Source organism: Ochotona princeps, chromosome 8 (assembly GCF_030435755.1).
Source record: "Ochotona princeps isolate mOchPri1 chromosome 8, mOchPri1.hap1, whole genome shotgun sequence".
Taxonomy (NCBI): Eukaryota; Metazoa; Chordata; class Mammalia; order Lagomorpha; family Ochotonidae; genus Ochotona; species Ochotona princeps.
This window is the reverse complement of record NC_080839.1, coordinates 24,401,407-24,417,692: the sequence shown is the minus strand read 5'-3', so window position 1 is coordinate 24,417,692 and position 16,286 is coordinate 24,401,407.

Here is a 16,286-nt window from a genome sequence, read left to right as displayed (position 1 = left end):
GCAGATGTAGTAAATTTTGTTAAACCTCCACTTAGGATGCCTGCAACCTATATCAGAGTATCTGGTTCAAGTCTTGTCTCCACTTCTGATCCAGTGTCTTGCTAAGGCCCCTGAGGGCAGTGTATGATGCCAAAGTACTTAGATCTTGCTACCCATACTGGAGACCTTGATGCAGTTCCTGGCATTGACCCAGCACAGTCCCATCTGTTGTTGGTAATTAGAGTGAATCCACAGATCAAGATCTGTTTCTGTCCTCTGTCAGCATGTCTTTCAAATAAATAAAAACTTCTTAAAAATAGGCATTCCACAATTTAAAAAAAATCTAAATAATCTGCAATGCATCTAATAAGTTGATGAGGCTGGAATTCAAAAGATGCCCAACTCCAAAACTCGTTACTGCAAGCCAAAAAATGCTTGCCAGATCTTAGCTGAGTGTTCTATTGTTCCTAATAACTAAATTTCAGAGGAAAACATAATGTTACAAAACTCACATTTTCCCACAAAATAGTTTCCTTAGGATCATAGTTAAATCTTGAGTCTTATAATCATTCAAATGATTATCTGGTGATTACTCTGGGCATGCACTGACCCAGGTACTGTGAATACAGTAATGGATAGAGTCTATCGAGTGTCTGTCCTCATAGCCTTGAAATGTTGGGAAACTGCAGGAGAGGGTAGGTATTACACAAGGAGAAAGCACAGGGCTGGATGTTGAGGTAAGGTCAGTAGGATTTGATGTTAGATAGGATGCACCATATCAAAAGAAGAGAGGGAACAAGAAACCTCTAAGGTTTGGGGCAGCTGGAGGGATGGGACTGCCATTCAGCGAGATGAGGAAGCTTGCACGGGGAGGAAGCTTGTGGATAAGGGGCGGAAGTTCAGTCCTGCAAAATCAGAGTTTGAGGTGCTGGTTCTATTCTAACCGGAGGGCTTAATAAGACATAACTCTGGAGGAAGCAGAGAAGTTTAGCCTGGAAACAAGAATGAGACTCACTAGGTTATTATGATTTGTATTTAAAGCCATGAAATTGAATTACATCATCAAGAAATAAATTTAAATATACACGAGAAACAGATCTGAACCTTGAGTTCCTCCAATGTTGTAAATCAAAGAGAAGATAAGGGACTCGTAACAAAGACAAAGGAAGAGTCAGTGCTGGCAGAGAACATCCAGAGTATGTTGTTTTGGGGGCCAGGAGAACAATTTCAAGGAAGAGGGAGTATCAACTGTGTTAGATGTTACTCCTAGCCAGATTAAACTAGGGACAAGAATTGACCACTGGAATTATCATTCTGGTGGCCACTGATAACTTTAACAAGAGTAGATTCAGGGGAATGGAGAGGTCAGAATAAAAGGTGAACTCAAGAGAGCTATTCAGCAGGATACAACCAACTATGGCGCAGGTGCCAAATTTGGACTGTCACTTCCTTTGGCAAGAGAAGTCTTATTAGAATATAGCCAGGCCTCCTTTATTATGTATGTCTGTGGCTGCTTTTGCATTACCATAACATAGTTGCATAGAATCCAAAATGTCCATAGACCCGCAGTCTAAAATAGTACTCTCTGACCCTATACAGAAAAATTCTATCTATATAAATGGAAAAAAATCTGTTATAGACAACAATTTAGTTTTATGTTTATTTCATCCTTAATTTCTTTTTTTGACAGGCAGAAAAGGATGGAGGGGAGCAGGGAAGAACAGGACAGAGAGCAAGGAAGAGAGGAGGAGATGGATAGAGGGATTTATCTCATCTATTGCTGTGCTCCCCAAATATATGCAACAGGTGAAGCCCTGCCAGGCTGAAGGGGGAGCCAGTATCTCTTTTTTAATATTTTTTTTATGTGAAAGGCAAATTTACAGGGAGAACAGATATGCACACATAAACACACACACATACAAGATTCTCCATCCACTGACTCACTCCTCAAATGGCCACAATGACTAGAGTGGATTGGTCCAAAGCCAGGAACCTGGAGCTTCTTCCAGGTTTCTCATGTTCCCAGAAACATTAGCAAGGAGCTGAATTGAAGTGGAGCAGCTGGGGCTCAAACTGGCACCCATATAGGATGCTAGCATCACAGGCAGAAGTTTAATTTACTATGCCATGGTACCAGCCCAAATTTGGCTGAAATTTTTTTCAAGCAATTTTTTTTTGGTGTGGGGGGGATGATTTTTATATAGTTGATTAGGGTGCAAAGGGTCAAGGGCTAGAGGAAAGTGGTAAGAACATTGTTCCACATTCTTTTTTCCTTCCTGTATCTAGGGGAAGAGAGAAGACAAAGGGAGAGGCTACATCCAGCCTCATAACCATCCCAGGGTCCCCGATGTGGGGAACGCTCTGAAGACACTGTTCAAGTGGTTTTGATAGTTAACAGTTCTGAATTGCTGCTGATCGACACTCCAAGCATGATGATATCTTTCCAGAATCCACGGGCTGATGTAGTCCACTTTAGAGTCTCCATTTGCCTAGATTTTCACTGTCAACACATGGCTGGGGTGGTTAATCAATTTGTTCTGTCCTCTGTTCTCTGTTATGGTACCAGGTATCCTCCTCAGGTTCTAATGTACCACCGTATCCTTCCTGTGCAACTGGATATGCTGTCCACTGTTTCATTTAAGCCACTGAGAAGGCCCAGGCCCAACATATACACTCCACGGTTAGACCATGGAACCTGCAATTTTCTCCATGGTTGGAGTTCTGAGTCCAGCAATTCAGTTGAGGGATCCCCAAAGAAACCTCATCCGAGGTGATCCCATACCTGATTCTTCTGTCTGCTTGCCAATACAGGGTTTGGCACAGTCCATTGCCCAAAACAGCTTAGGTGTACAATGGTGGTTGCAATTGCTGGGTGAGTTCTGTCTCCAGATTCCATGATCATGCCTAGATCAGCCCCTCACCACCCCAACTCTTAAGCTAATCAGTGGGACTTGTATTTCCACAGGGTTAGGCCCACATATCCCCTACAGAATCTACCCCTGGGCCTGGTTCTCTTGAGTGCTGCTTGATGTCATGACCCAGCCTTGTGTGATCAGTTTACTGTCTGACACTCAGTCACTTACTTGGATCTAGCCCTGCCAGACAGGCCCCCAGCCATAGCTTTCATGTGGGCTGGTATATGGTGGTCAACAATATTCCATGCTAACAAGCCCAGATCAGCTGGAGCATCGGTCTGACTCATAAAGGTCTTCCAGTGTCTTCCCTTCAAACCACCAGGTCTCAGTCTTCTCGAGGGAGCCAGGATCTTACTCCAGGTTTCTCATAAGGGTGACAGGGACCAAATGGCTTGAGCCATCACATAATACCTCTCTGTGCATTAGCAGGAAGTTGGAATTGGGAGCAGAGTTAGGATTCAAACCCAGCTACTCTCACACAGGATGTGACCATATCAAAGGATAGATGAACAGTTAGGCCAAAAACTTGCGCCTGTCATGTTTTAAAGGATCAGAAATTGGACTGTATTAGTAACAACAATTTGTCCTATAGGCAAAGCTAGTCATACAGCAAGATAGATCTTTAACTACATTCTTACAGGTACACAGCACTGAGTTTTAAAGAGCTGTTTCTTATAATATTGCTTCATATGATCCCAAAGTATCCCTTCAAAAATATTGTTGGAAATACTTAGGGGAGCTTTCATGTTTTATTTCAGCTGATTTCCTGATGCTATGATTGAATATGAGAATATTTAGTCTATGTTAAGAAACCTATGCTGATTTGGAGCGTAGTCACATTGCTAAACTGTGGTGGTAGTGTGGTCAGCTTCAAAAAACATAATATAGTTCCTAGTCCTCAGTAGCTTGCCAACTGGGGATAGAAATAAGATGGGTGCCTGCATTAATGACAGTGGGAGGTGGCATGTGATAGCAATAAAAGGAGCTGAGGTATTGTGATTAACAAGACTGAGCTGTTGCTCTGTCCTGCTCTCCCCTTCCCCATCCATTCTAGTGATAGCAACTCCATCTTCCGAGATACTCAGGCTCCAGCATGCATCGCTCAAGATACAGTAGTGGCGTTGTCTCACTGACTGCTCCTTTTCCCTTTACAGTCTATGTTCAACAGAGAGAATGAGTGATTCCTTGAAAACGTAAGTCACGGTTTCAATATTTAGCCTAGTGGTTAAGATGGGATGGGACATCCATTCCACATTAAAGATTCCATTTCCATGTTATGTCCTGACGGCAGCATTTCTAATAATGCAGAAACCAGACAGTAGAAGTGATGGCTCAAGTAATTGGGTTCTTAGGAAGAACTGAATTGCATTTTGGCTCTTATCCCAGTCCCAGGCATTTGGGGATTTTAGGAAGTAAACCAGTGAATGAGAGCTCTTTCTCTCTGGTTATACAGCTTAAGAGGTGTAAGTGACATTCTGCTGTTCCTTTGCTCAGAACTTTGCAGCAACTGTCTTACATCACTCAGATGCAAGCTAAGCTCCAAGAGATAATTTTAAGAGCCAGAGCGATTAGAACCTGCTACCACTTTGATCTAATCTCCTACCACTGTCCTCTAAGTCCTGGTTATGCTGCCCCCTTGCATTCTGGTCCTGGCTGGAGGTTGGAATGTTTTTGCATGGCTGTTTGGCTTACCTCTTTACCGTCTTAGAGTTTTTGCTCCATCTCTACCTTCTTGAGGCTCTACCTTCCTAGTCAACACTTAAACCTATTCAGCATTCTGATTAGTGTTTACTTATCCCCATGGCTAAAATGTAAGATTCATATTATTTTTGATTTTTTTTGAATGTCTAAAAAAGTGCTCGACACATAGTAGGCTCAATAAATATTAATTGAATACACAAATGAGTAATGACTATGTATCAAGTATTATACTAACATTTAACATTGACTACTGCATTCAATTATCTCAAAACTATGTTGAAGTGTTACCATTATCATTTTGTTGATGAGAAAACAGAAAATTAGAGATATTATGGTAGAGCTTGGATTTGAACTCACTGAAATAGATATTTAAAGAGACACTTATTTTGAGAGGCACAGAGACAGACTTCCCATCTGCTGGTGTACTGCACAAATTCTCATCATGGGGATGGTCTCAGGCACTGAGCCACAATTTGCAAACAGTCCTGGTCTCACATGGGAGGCAGAAATCCAACCATGTGAGCTATCTGTATTAGCAGGGCGCTAGAATTAGGAGCCAGAAGCAGAAATCAAACCAGACACTGCCCATCTACATGAAATGTTAAAGCATTATCTTCTCTGCTGGGTCAAATAACCATCCCATAAGAGACACTCATCACTTCCTACTCTGAGCCAAACTCAATGGATTTCAACTTCCGGGAACCTAGCTCGCAGAGCTCTCAGTCTTGCAAGGACATTTGAAAAGGTGAGAAGCTTGTTGGAGTATTTGCCTGAAGCTGGCTTGAGTATGAACTCTTGAACTCCGATTTGCTGTTCACAGTTAATATTCATTTCTCAGGAAACAGATAACAGTCCATTTATACGTGGCTTTATTTAGTAATGGAAGGAAAAGAAGGGGTTGAAAAGCAGGAACTGGATTTTTAGATGGTTCTCAGATTTGGGTTTGAAACAGTATGTGTTCACTTTCTGGTCAAGTTTTTACTCCCTGTTCAAGACTGGGGCATCTTTCACAACCATAAAAAAACAAGATGCTGATGTCACAGGTGACATAATGCCACCTGAATTCTCTGCTAGCAACTACATACACCGGTTCTGAAGGTGTCCTTGATCACACCCTTCTCCACAGGAAGGTGACAGATTGAAAGGCAGCAAGGAGTAGGTTAGCTTTAAAGGCGTCCAGGACTCCTGTACAATCTGAGGGACAGTAAACCATTGCTGTAATAAACTGGAGAACTAGATTTTTGCTTCTGTGGTGTCAGACAGTGATTTCATGTGGAAATAATAAAAAGAAGGAAAAAGGCCGCCTGGTGAGTGCATCCTATTTTTGTCAAGCATTTTTATGAGTTAACATGAAGTCAGTCAGCTAAGTGTCAGAAGTCTCATTCAGCTGAAATTCCAAAACTGAATAATGCATGGCCCAGCATCGCTTACCGGAAATGAGAGTTCTGTTTTATTTTCTAAGTTGCGTGCCCTTCAATATATGGCCCAAGGAATTTTCTTGTTTGAAAATCACAAAAGAGCACTAGAGAGGAAGTGGTTTACACAGATGTGTCACGTACTTTTCTGGACTTTTTCCCCCTAGAACGTCAGCTCTTTTTCATTTAGTGGAAACGGCCCACAAGGAGATCAGTTTTGTATGCCGTCATCCTTCAAAGAAATTCAATGTCTTTCTCCCTCACGTAACAACAAGAAAAAGTAACAGTTTGGAGAAGCACCCTTGAATATTCTGCCCAGGCTAGCTTTGTGTCTCAGTAGGGCCCTATGTGGCCCCAGGAAAACTCACTGGCCCTAATAGTTGCCATCACGAATACCTTTTTGAATGGCTACTACATATAGATGCGTATCACCGTGCTCTACATACAATCTCATTTAGTGCTGAAATGCTGTAAGGTTATCTGTACAGAGAACCCTCATGCCTGCCTACCTAACAAATGCTACCTGACAAGCAACCACAAACTCTCCATGCATTCCACCCTAGGCAGGTACTGCTCATGTTTGCATACTGAGCAGGGTGCAGGGGTAGCAGGGGGCTGATCGTGCCTGACTCACTCACATGCTGCCTTCTAGTAGCCTGGTCTGGGCGTAGTCTCCAGAGGATGTTAGGAGGGCATGAAAGCAAGCAGAAGAAAGCATGCAACAGCTCCTGAAGGCACAATTGACTCAGTGTCTCTTCTTCCTCATTCTGTCAGCCAGAGTCAAAAGGCTGAGGCCTGGATCAGGAAGAGACGGTGCTAGAAGGTTAGCAGACAAAGCGTGAATACAAGAAGTGTTGAAGAACTGTATCAGAGCAAACTGTCAGCAAAGGTTCTGCTGCCATCCTGCTCACGTTGTAAATGAGAATAGAAAAGCACAGAGATGCTAAGTTAAGTGCCTAATGTCACCAAGCTAGTTAGCAGTCAGGTCAGGAAGCCGACCTGAACACACTCCAGGGCAACCGGCTGTTGTACAGAGAGCACTGCCTCACTTCCACTCCAACACTTTGCAATCTGGTTTCTGCTCTGACCACTCTTAGAAAATATGCTCTTTACATGATAATCAAGTTCCTCCCGTGGTCAAAGCCAAGAGCCTTTGTTAATTGCTGACATCTGGGCCCACTCTGTAATACGTTGTATTTTCATCCTTGAAGCTATTTCCTCTTTTGATTCCACACAGCCTGTGAGATGATACTTTAGACAAGTCAGGAAAAGAGAACTAAAAGAATCTTATTTTGGTGCAAAATATGTTGAAATCCATGCTCAATTTTCATATAATGCACATTTTCCACACTTTTTGAAGGTTTCTAATGCACATCCTTCCATTCTAATTTTCCATGAACCTTTTGACATGTCCAGATACTGTCCTATTTCTCTTCCTGGCCTCCTCTCCTCCACCCTCTCTACCCACCACACAACACATTCACTTCTCTTGGCATCTTCTTTGCTTAGCACGCCCCCTTCTTCTGGTTTCCATTACCACCTCTCTGTGAACAAATCCCATCTGGCTTGCAGACAGCTCACTGTAATTTCTAGCAACCTAATTCCTCACAAATAACCGCCCAGGAGGATCAAAGACTCTTCCCACTAGCATCTTATCATTTCATGTCACTGAGCAAGTATCCTGGTGCTTGACATTCCACCGCAGGAAACTTCCTGTAACTCAAGTAACATCACCACACAGGATGAAGCCACTTGCCACCTCTCTGCCCACATAGCATTTACAGCTATATGAAATTATTTCTAGTTGCCTGTTTCTCACATAGCAAAAACGGTGATTTCATTTGGTTGAATTTAATAGCATTTGTTACTTGTAATTGTAACTGGTTTTTAAATTATTATTTGAATGTAGACAAAGAGCTCCTCCCTACTGATTCACTACCCAGAGCAGCCACAGCTAAGGCAGACTGAAGAAGGATCTGGGTTCCCATATGGGCAAGAGGGACACAACATTTGAGTCATCACTGCTGCCTCCCAGGGTGTGCGTTAGCAGGATGTCCTGACTTTGCTATCATCTAAATTGCCTGGAGCACATGATATTGCTGATCAATCAAAGAAGGGCTGTGAGCACTGAAAATCAACCAGGAACTTTGACATGGGCTGAACTTGAACCTCTCAGCCCAGCTTCAATCTGTTATAAGCCTTTACATCTAACAACTTGGAAAGCCTGGACAGTCAGACAATAGCTTCCTGGCTTCTTGCTTTGCCTATTGCAATAAATACCTCCTTTTCCCCACCATCCCCACATCCATGACTGGTTTTCTGTACATCTGGCAAGTGGACCCAGCCTTAGAGGATTCTATAGCAGCTCCTCCAACTGCCATGGGGGACAAGGTCCTCAGCTGGGTTAACACCAAGTTCTTGTCTAAGCATAAGGGAAAATTCTAAACAGAGACAGATAAAGGTCCAAGAGGAAAGCAGAACTGATTTAAAGGAATGGCACATTCAGGCATACACCTCTAACACTACCAGAGTTTAGAGGATCCTTTTGTAGAACAGAAAGTGGTATGCTAACTGAATATGCAAATAAGATGGAGTTCGCACAGGGCTTCAGTGCAAACAGTGATCTCTAAGAAGGTGCCATGACATCTCCATGTGAAGCTGTGGCTCACCAGTGGGCCTCATGGCATCTTATACATGGTGGGGAATAATGGTGTGCCTACAGTATAGGAGCTCACAGCCACATTCAGTTACCACAGAAATGGGATTGTAGAGTGAAGGGTTGCAGTAAAGACATGTGCGGCAGGTTCTTGGTTCCTTTTTCCTCACTAACTCTGCCCAGCTCACATCACAGTTTTAGATATTGTTCTGTGTCAATATGCTAAAGTCAAAAGCTATTGTGAAATATATTTAAATTGTTTCCAGATAACATACTAGTTCTAGATATTGATACTGCTATATTAATACAATATGGCATGTATTATGGCAGAGAGCAAATCAGTATTTAGTTACGTGAAATCTAAGTTCTGCCATCCTCTTTTTAAGATTTCTTTAGTTATTTATTTTGAAGTAAGAGAGAAAGAAACAGACATCCACCCTTCATACATTGGTTCACTGCCCAGATGGCTCTGCTGATTGGGTGGGGCCCGGCTGAAGCCAGCAGCTCCATCTAGATCAAGGTAGACAAGGGCTCAAGCACTTGGGCCATCTTCCACTGCTTTTCTCAGACCATTACTAGGAGCTGAATTGAAAGTGGATCCCCTGGGATACAAACTGGGCTCAAATGGGATGTTGGCACTGCAGGTGGTAGCTTTAACCACCACACCACAGTGCTGTTTGTACTCTGTGCTGCTGAAATGAGCATTCGCCATGGAGAGGGGACAAGCCAAAAGAGATTAAGATTTCTGTTCTGAATTTGCGTTAGGAATATCATTTTAAATGTTATGTATTTTATCTCTTTAGAAAATCCAAGGTTTCTGTACTGCAGCAGTCCAGAAATAATGACCAGTTCCATAGCAGTAAGCATCTGTAGCAGCCAGATTATAGCCTCACAATACCATTTTATGTTACAGCCAGCCAGGATTCCTTAGAGAAATCGCTGGTATCTGGCCTGGAACAAATTGTCATCCAGACAGCAAGGAAAACTATGAATGACTAATGCTACCCTGTCTAAAGGACTCCGGAGCCCACTTGAAAAGGCCCCCATATCCCCAGATAGGACAACTGAGCAGCAAAAGAACGGAAAATAACGGCAGTGAATTGAAACAGATTATATATTTTCAAAATCATGAGTTTATAAGCATATCAAAGAAATCGAATTGGTCATCATTGTGGAACACTGGGGAACTCATTTTGAAAAATGGTCAAAAAAACAGGAGTTTTATTTTTTTTTTTTTGGTAGAATTATTTTGCATTGTAAGGATAGAAAAATAGGATCACTAGATAGTCACATTGTAAAAAGGAATGAAGGCAGGTACTGTTAAGTGGCTGCCAACATCATTCAAAAAAAGACGTGGAAGCATCGTGAGAATTCTGACAGGAGAGTCCAATCTCATTGTGAAACCTTTTTTCCATAAACATTACCCCGAATCTCATCAACTCTCATTTCAGCTCTCAGGATAAAAGAAATACAGAGGACAGAAGAGCTTATTAAACTGTATGTTCAGCTATTCCCAGCTAGCAGTTAAATCCCAGTTCTCAGGAAACCCCGCACGTCACGGCCAGTCCTGGTTGCAAAATAAAAAAATGTAACCAGAAAAGCCATTAGAAAAATTTAAACCTTTTAATAGGGTGGGTGCAGTGACCTTAATTTTAATCATTCCTTCGTTCTTCAGCCCCAAACATCACACCAATAGTTACAACAGGACCTTTGTACTATTCCTGATTGTCTTCTCCCCTTGGCCGTGGGCATCATTTCCGTCCCTACTGAATTTAACTACTCTAGCTCATTCAAATAAGCAGAATTATACAATATTTGCCTTTTTGTGACTGGCTTATTTTTTCTTAAGATAATGGCTACTAGGTTCATTTGTTTTGTAGCATACTGCAGAGTTTTCTGCCTTTTTAAGCACTGAATAATATTCCTCTCTGAGTGTATATTTGTATGTACACATGCAAACTGACTTTCCTGCCTTGTGCTACTGAATGAAATTTCAGGCAAATTCTAGAATTTTTTCAAAATCTAAAACGTCAGTACCATACAATAACACATCCATGTTTAATCCCAAACTTCCCTTCTTTCCAAGCTTTGGATTGTGGTGACTTTCTTGTTTCTCCCTGGTTTGTTCTACTCTGCCTTTGGCTCCTCTGGGGTGGCAGAGCCTCAGCCACAGATCTCCCACTGCAGGTCCCTGATGTACAGTGCCTCCTCCACTGACCACACAGGACTCCCCGCCTCACCCTTGCTTCCATGGACACACAGTCCAGGGTAACAGAGTGCTCTCTTTCCCAAGCTCTCATCCAGAGGAAACCTGACCTCTCTTTGCTGTCAGTTTTGGAATTCTGAGGCATGATCATCTCCTCTGGGGGGTGGGCATGTCCCAGCACTCAAACTCTCTCTAAACAAATCCTTGTTTTTATGTAGTAAGGAGATCAGGGATGCTAATGACAGCACAATTCAGGTCTCCATCATATCTTAAAAAAAAAAAAAAAGAAAAGAAAAAAGACCTTATCTAACTTTAAGATTCCTTTGTTTGAAAGGCAGAGAGGGAAGAGAGAGGGATCTTGTATTTGCTGATTCACTTTCTAGATTACTGTGATGGCCGGAATTGGGCCAAGATAAAGCTGGGAGCCAAGAACTCCATGCAAATCTCTCCCATAGGTGGCAGGGGAGTAAGCACTGGAGCCACACCTACTGCCTGCAGGGAGCCCTTAGCAGGAAGCAGGAAGCATGACGTGGGCTGTGGGTATTCCAAGTGGAAGCTAGCTAAGTGCTTACCTCAAATCCAAACAAAACAAGTATTCAATATTTTTTCATTCAAAAGCAAGTCACCAAGGCTGGCATCCACGCTTTGTGACACCAACATCCCATCTCTCTCTTGCTTGTCATCTTTCTTTTAAGTAGTTGAAAATTAAAGATTAAGCAAAAAAGTTTCAAGTCTCAAAAAGAAAAAGTCTCATGTGTTTACATACTATTAAGTGTATACTTAGAGATAAATGTTGAGGAATAAAACTGGGAATGGTACAAAAGCAGTATTATTATCATCAGTATCTATACATATATCAATGCAGTAATTAAATCTCTACACAGCACTGAGTATTCATGGACGGATAAATCAATAATGAAAATTCATTGCATATAAGAGTGCTTCAAAAGGTCCATGGAAAAATTAAAAGAAACGTTTTGATACAAAAGTTTTTGAAATCCCTACATAGTTTTTCATAGTATGCATTTCCATGAATTTTTTTGAGACCCCTTCATACAACCTCAACACACATACAAGGTTACTCTTTTTCCTAATTTAAGGTTTCAAGTTTAAAGGAATTGTTCAGGATCACAAAGTCTTTCTATTACTGTCAGATCTCAAACCTGCTCTTAGAATTGGTCCAAGCCAACCTGACAAGCACTCTTCAAAATCTTCAAATTTGCTAGGTATTCTTTAAGATTTATTTATTTTTTCTTAGAAAGGCAGATGTACTGAGAGCAGAGACAAAGACAAAGATTTTCTGTCTGTTGATTCACTGCCTAAGTGGTTAAAATGGCCAACTAAGTGAATCCAAAGCCAGGAGCCAGAAGCTTCTTCCGGGTCTTCTATGTGGTGCAGGATCCCAAAGCTTTGGACTGTCCTCTACTGCTTTCCCAGACCACAAGCAGGGAGCTGGAAGGGAAGTGGAGCAGCCTATATGGGATTCCAGGGCATGCAAGATGAGGATTTAGCCACTAGGCTACTGTACTGGCCCCCTTAGGTATTCTTTTTTTTTTTTATTTCTGAATTATTTGTTTTTTTTTTTATTATTATTAATTTCATTGCATTATGTGACACACATTTTTTTTTTTTTTGCACTGGAATTCCCCCCGCCCCCTTAGGTATTCTTGACTGTCCATTACTACCTATGAACTTAGTATAATTTTTCCATCCTGTTTGATGAATAAGGTTCCTGATTAAGCATATCCTTGGCTTGGTTACTTTCTAAGGAAATCTCATTTTTTTTCCTGTTTTTATTTAATATCACTCCAGCTGCAGAGTTTCAGACTATCATTGAAAAACGTCTCGTATGTTTTTACCTTATTTTCCCATATGAACACTTGGAATAAGTAGTTCCCTTACTCTCCCACTTCTTCATTCCTCTCTCCAAAGCCCATTTCAAATGGTCCACTATTATCTCAGCCAATGGAAGCCAGGTTTCAGTCTGAACGTACTGACTGCTATTTTGTTACACTGGAAATCTCCCAGTGTTTTCTATTTCTCATAAAAGCATGACCTCAACCTCAAGGTTTACCAGGAGTTCTTAGTTCTCAAGGGGACAAGTTTCATCCACTTGTTAGTGATAGGGCAGAATGGACAGATCAGTTTGTGAGACAGGCATGACTCACGAACTGTCTGAACTATCAGTGGTAAGGGTATTGCCAACCTAAGTCTGATTTCTGCCAGCATCTGTCTCAGGGATCTTTAATTCAAGGACAGAGGTCCTCATCCAGCACTCAGAAAATAAAACTCCAGCGTCTATTCTATGTCAGGCATTTTTCTAGAAGTAAGATGGGGAAAACAAGCACCAAGCCTTCATAGGGTGTTTCAGTCTAATGGGAGGATAAAGCAGCTATGGGCTCACAACCCAAAGAGATCTTCCTGAGTGAGTGAAGAGATATAGGAAAGATCTAGAGCAGATTCTCACCTGTCCTCCCAGAGGACATGTGACAGTGTCTGTGAAAATTTGAGTTTTCCTGACAGACATGGGAGAGGGGCTGCTAATGGCTATTGGTGAGTAAAAGCCAGGAATGCTAGCTGCTCTACCACGTCCAGGACAGTACCCATGACGAAGAATTATTTGGCCCTCAGAGTCAACTGTGCCCTGTGTTAGTGGGAGGATGAAGAGTTTGTGACCGTTAGGCCCCTTGCTGGAGTTCAGGGCAGAGATCCATTCGTAATGGGAGTAGGAACAAACACACAAAAAAACAATTGGGTTAGGTGGGCAGAGGACCAACATTTGAAGTACAGTGGTGGAAAGGGAAGTTGTCTCTCCATGGCACTCTTTCCTCATGCATCTTTCACTCAGGGTAATTTGACCAGGGCACATGAGCACATGATTCCCAGATCTGTCAGTGAAAGCAGCCTCTGTGTACCTGCTGTGGATGCCGAGTGAATGCACTGTGTGGTGGCATCAACTGGCTGAGGGAGGGAGGGAGGGCACCATGACTGCAAACGGCCTCAGTCATCCCTACACAATTTGGAGATAGGGGCCAGCTCTTACACATATTTATATTCCCCACAAGATTTAACCTTGTGTTCTAGAATTGTCCAATTAGTACTTATTAATTGACTGATTGATGGTTTCCTTAATTGGTCATGCCATTGACATCCATCTATGCTCAGCATGGCCAAGGCAAGTTGGAAATGGTCCAGTGTACTGAGGAATTAAGTCTCCCAGTGAGGCCCCTTTTCTGCATTGAAATGGGAATAAAGCAAGCACACTCCAACTCCGTGGTTGGCAACTAGTGTAATTTGCTTACTTACGGCCAGGCTCCCAGGAGTAATTCAAGTGATAGACAGAAACTTCAATGATGAAGTACAGAGCAGCTTCATTTCATTCACCCCACCTAGACAAAGCATCCCAGCAGCCTCTGGAGGAACTAAAGCATGTTAATTCAAATTAGTGGATAATTTCTGTTCATCGAGCTACAGCTTCTCTCCATGGGCTACCTCTTCCCTTCCACCTGCTTTGAAACTGGCTCTGAAAGCTAACAGCCCACAAGTATTGGAGTAGAACTTGGTGAAAAACTGTCTATACCCTCGCTCTAACAACCTTATGCATTTTTTACAGAATGTTGATTTCTGCCTGTTATATATTCTTGTATGTGAACTATATAATGGACACTAGCATATTGGGAAGTAAAGATACTTTTTGGTATGCATCTCTACTCCTGTGTAAAAGAAAGACTCCCAATAAATCGGTTAGATGTACCTTAGCAATAGGATACTAGGTTTTCTACCATTGCTCAAACTTATAATGCCATGACACACTTAAATAGCAGACTGTTGAATGTGTCACTATTGCCGAAGGATTATACTGTTGTAACAATATGGGGAAAGATAATGGGGGCAGGGGGGAATGGGGAGGGAGGGAAGGTGAAGGGGGAAAATCTATACCTACAAAACCATATCATGGAATTTTTTTAAAAAAATAAGGATTGTATCTACAAATCAGGTTGCATCTTTTTAAAATGCCATTAGTTTTATGGAAGAAGTTATTGCAACAAAATGAGGACCCTAAGAATCAGAAAGTTCCAAAGGAAATTACTCCTATTGGTAAGATCACAGTTGCCATAAAACAGGGCTAGAGAAAGCCTTGGAACATTAATGAAAATCATAGCATGTCTCTCAGTAACCAGTGGCACCTTTGCTTGGTCATTAACCAGCTGTGGAACCTTGACCATGAAATTCCCTCTTCTGATGCATCTATTTTTTCCTTCTTGATAATACTGCTGTTCCACTTCCCAGTCCATTCTAGTGAAGAGATCATTGAAAGAAGGAAATCAATGTGGAACTTCCCTTTCCCTGAAGTTGTCATAGCTCCACATATGGTGACTCTAACTTCCTGCCGCAGATGCTCGGTGTGGATGCTGAACTGCCCTCAGTTGATACAGCTGTTGAGGTATCCTCCTAAAGTTTCTATTCCTTCTGCTGGGATGATTGCTCACATGCTATGTTTGGAAAGGCATTAACTGGCATTGTAAGAGGAAATAGCTAACCTAGCTTTCTGAGCTCACATTGTGACTTCAGACAACCCTCACCACCTTAGTAAAACCTAGGCTTCCTGTGTAGGAGAATCAGTTGCCAGTAGAATAAGGACTGACAGAACTGGGACTTCATTCAACAATACAGAAGCAAAGGCAGAGAACATTTTCTCACTTTCAAGTAAGTAGAACAAAGTAACACTTATTTTAAATTATGAACTATCTAGGTACTCTGGTGTTTGAAAGAAAGATGACTGTAGGTATTACAAAAGAAGTAGGGCTTACTTGCTCAGTGGCGTTATACAAAGTTTCACAGAATGGGGCAATTCACCTGGGCCAAGAATGCTGGATAAGTAGACCCTTCCTAGGCCTACTAAGAATGAAAAAAATAGGAAATCATAGTGTTTCCATACTAAACAGTCCACGAATGTTAAAAGCTTAAGTCGGGAAAGATTCATTTCTTGTTCAAACTATACACCCATTCTGAGTTTGTAGGCACTATTCTCATCATACTCATTTAGCAGTCAGGCTCCAAAGGTTTTTTTTTTTCCCCACATCAGAGATAAAACTAAAAGCAGCAAAGCACATGGTCTCTGAAAACGACATTGCTACTCAACCCTCTTTGGACACAGTCATGCCTAACTGCAAGTGGGCAAAAACATGACTCTTCCATGTTCCAGGGGGCGGGAGATAGACCACTTATGAATAACCTTAACTTATGAGGCATGTGGATCAGACAGAAAGGTATAAAATGATCTGTGTTAGAGGCACAGGAAAACATTCCACAGATGGGAAATGGAAACCATATTTTGAAAACAATTGATGTAAAGCCTTACATGTTATACCATTTGGAATTTATTCTGAACTGGTAGATAGTAGGAATTTTTA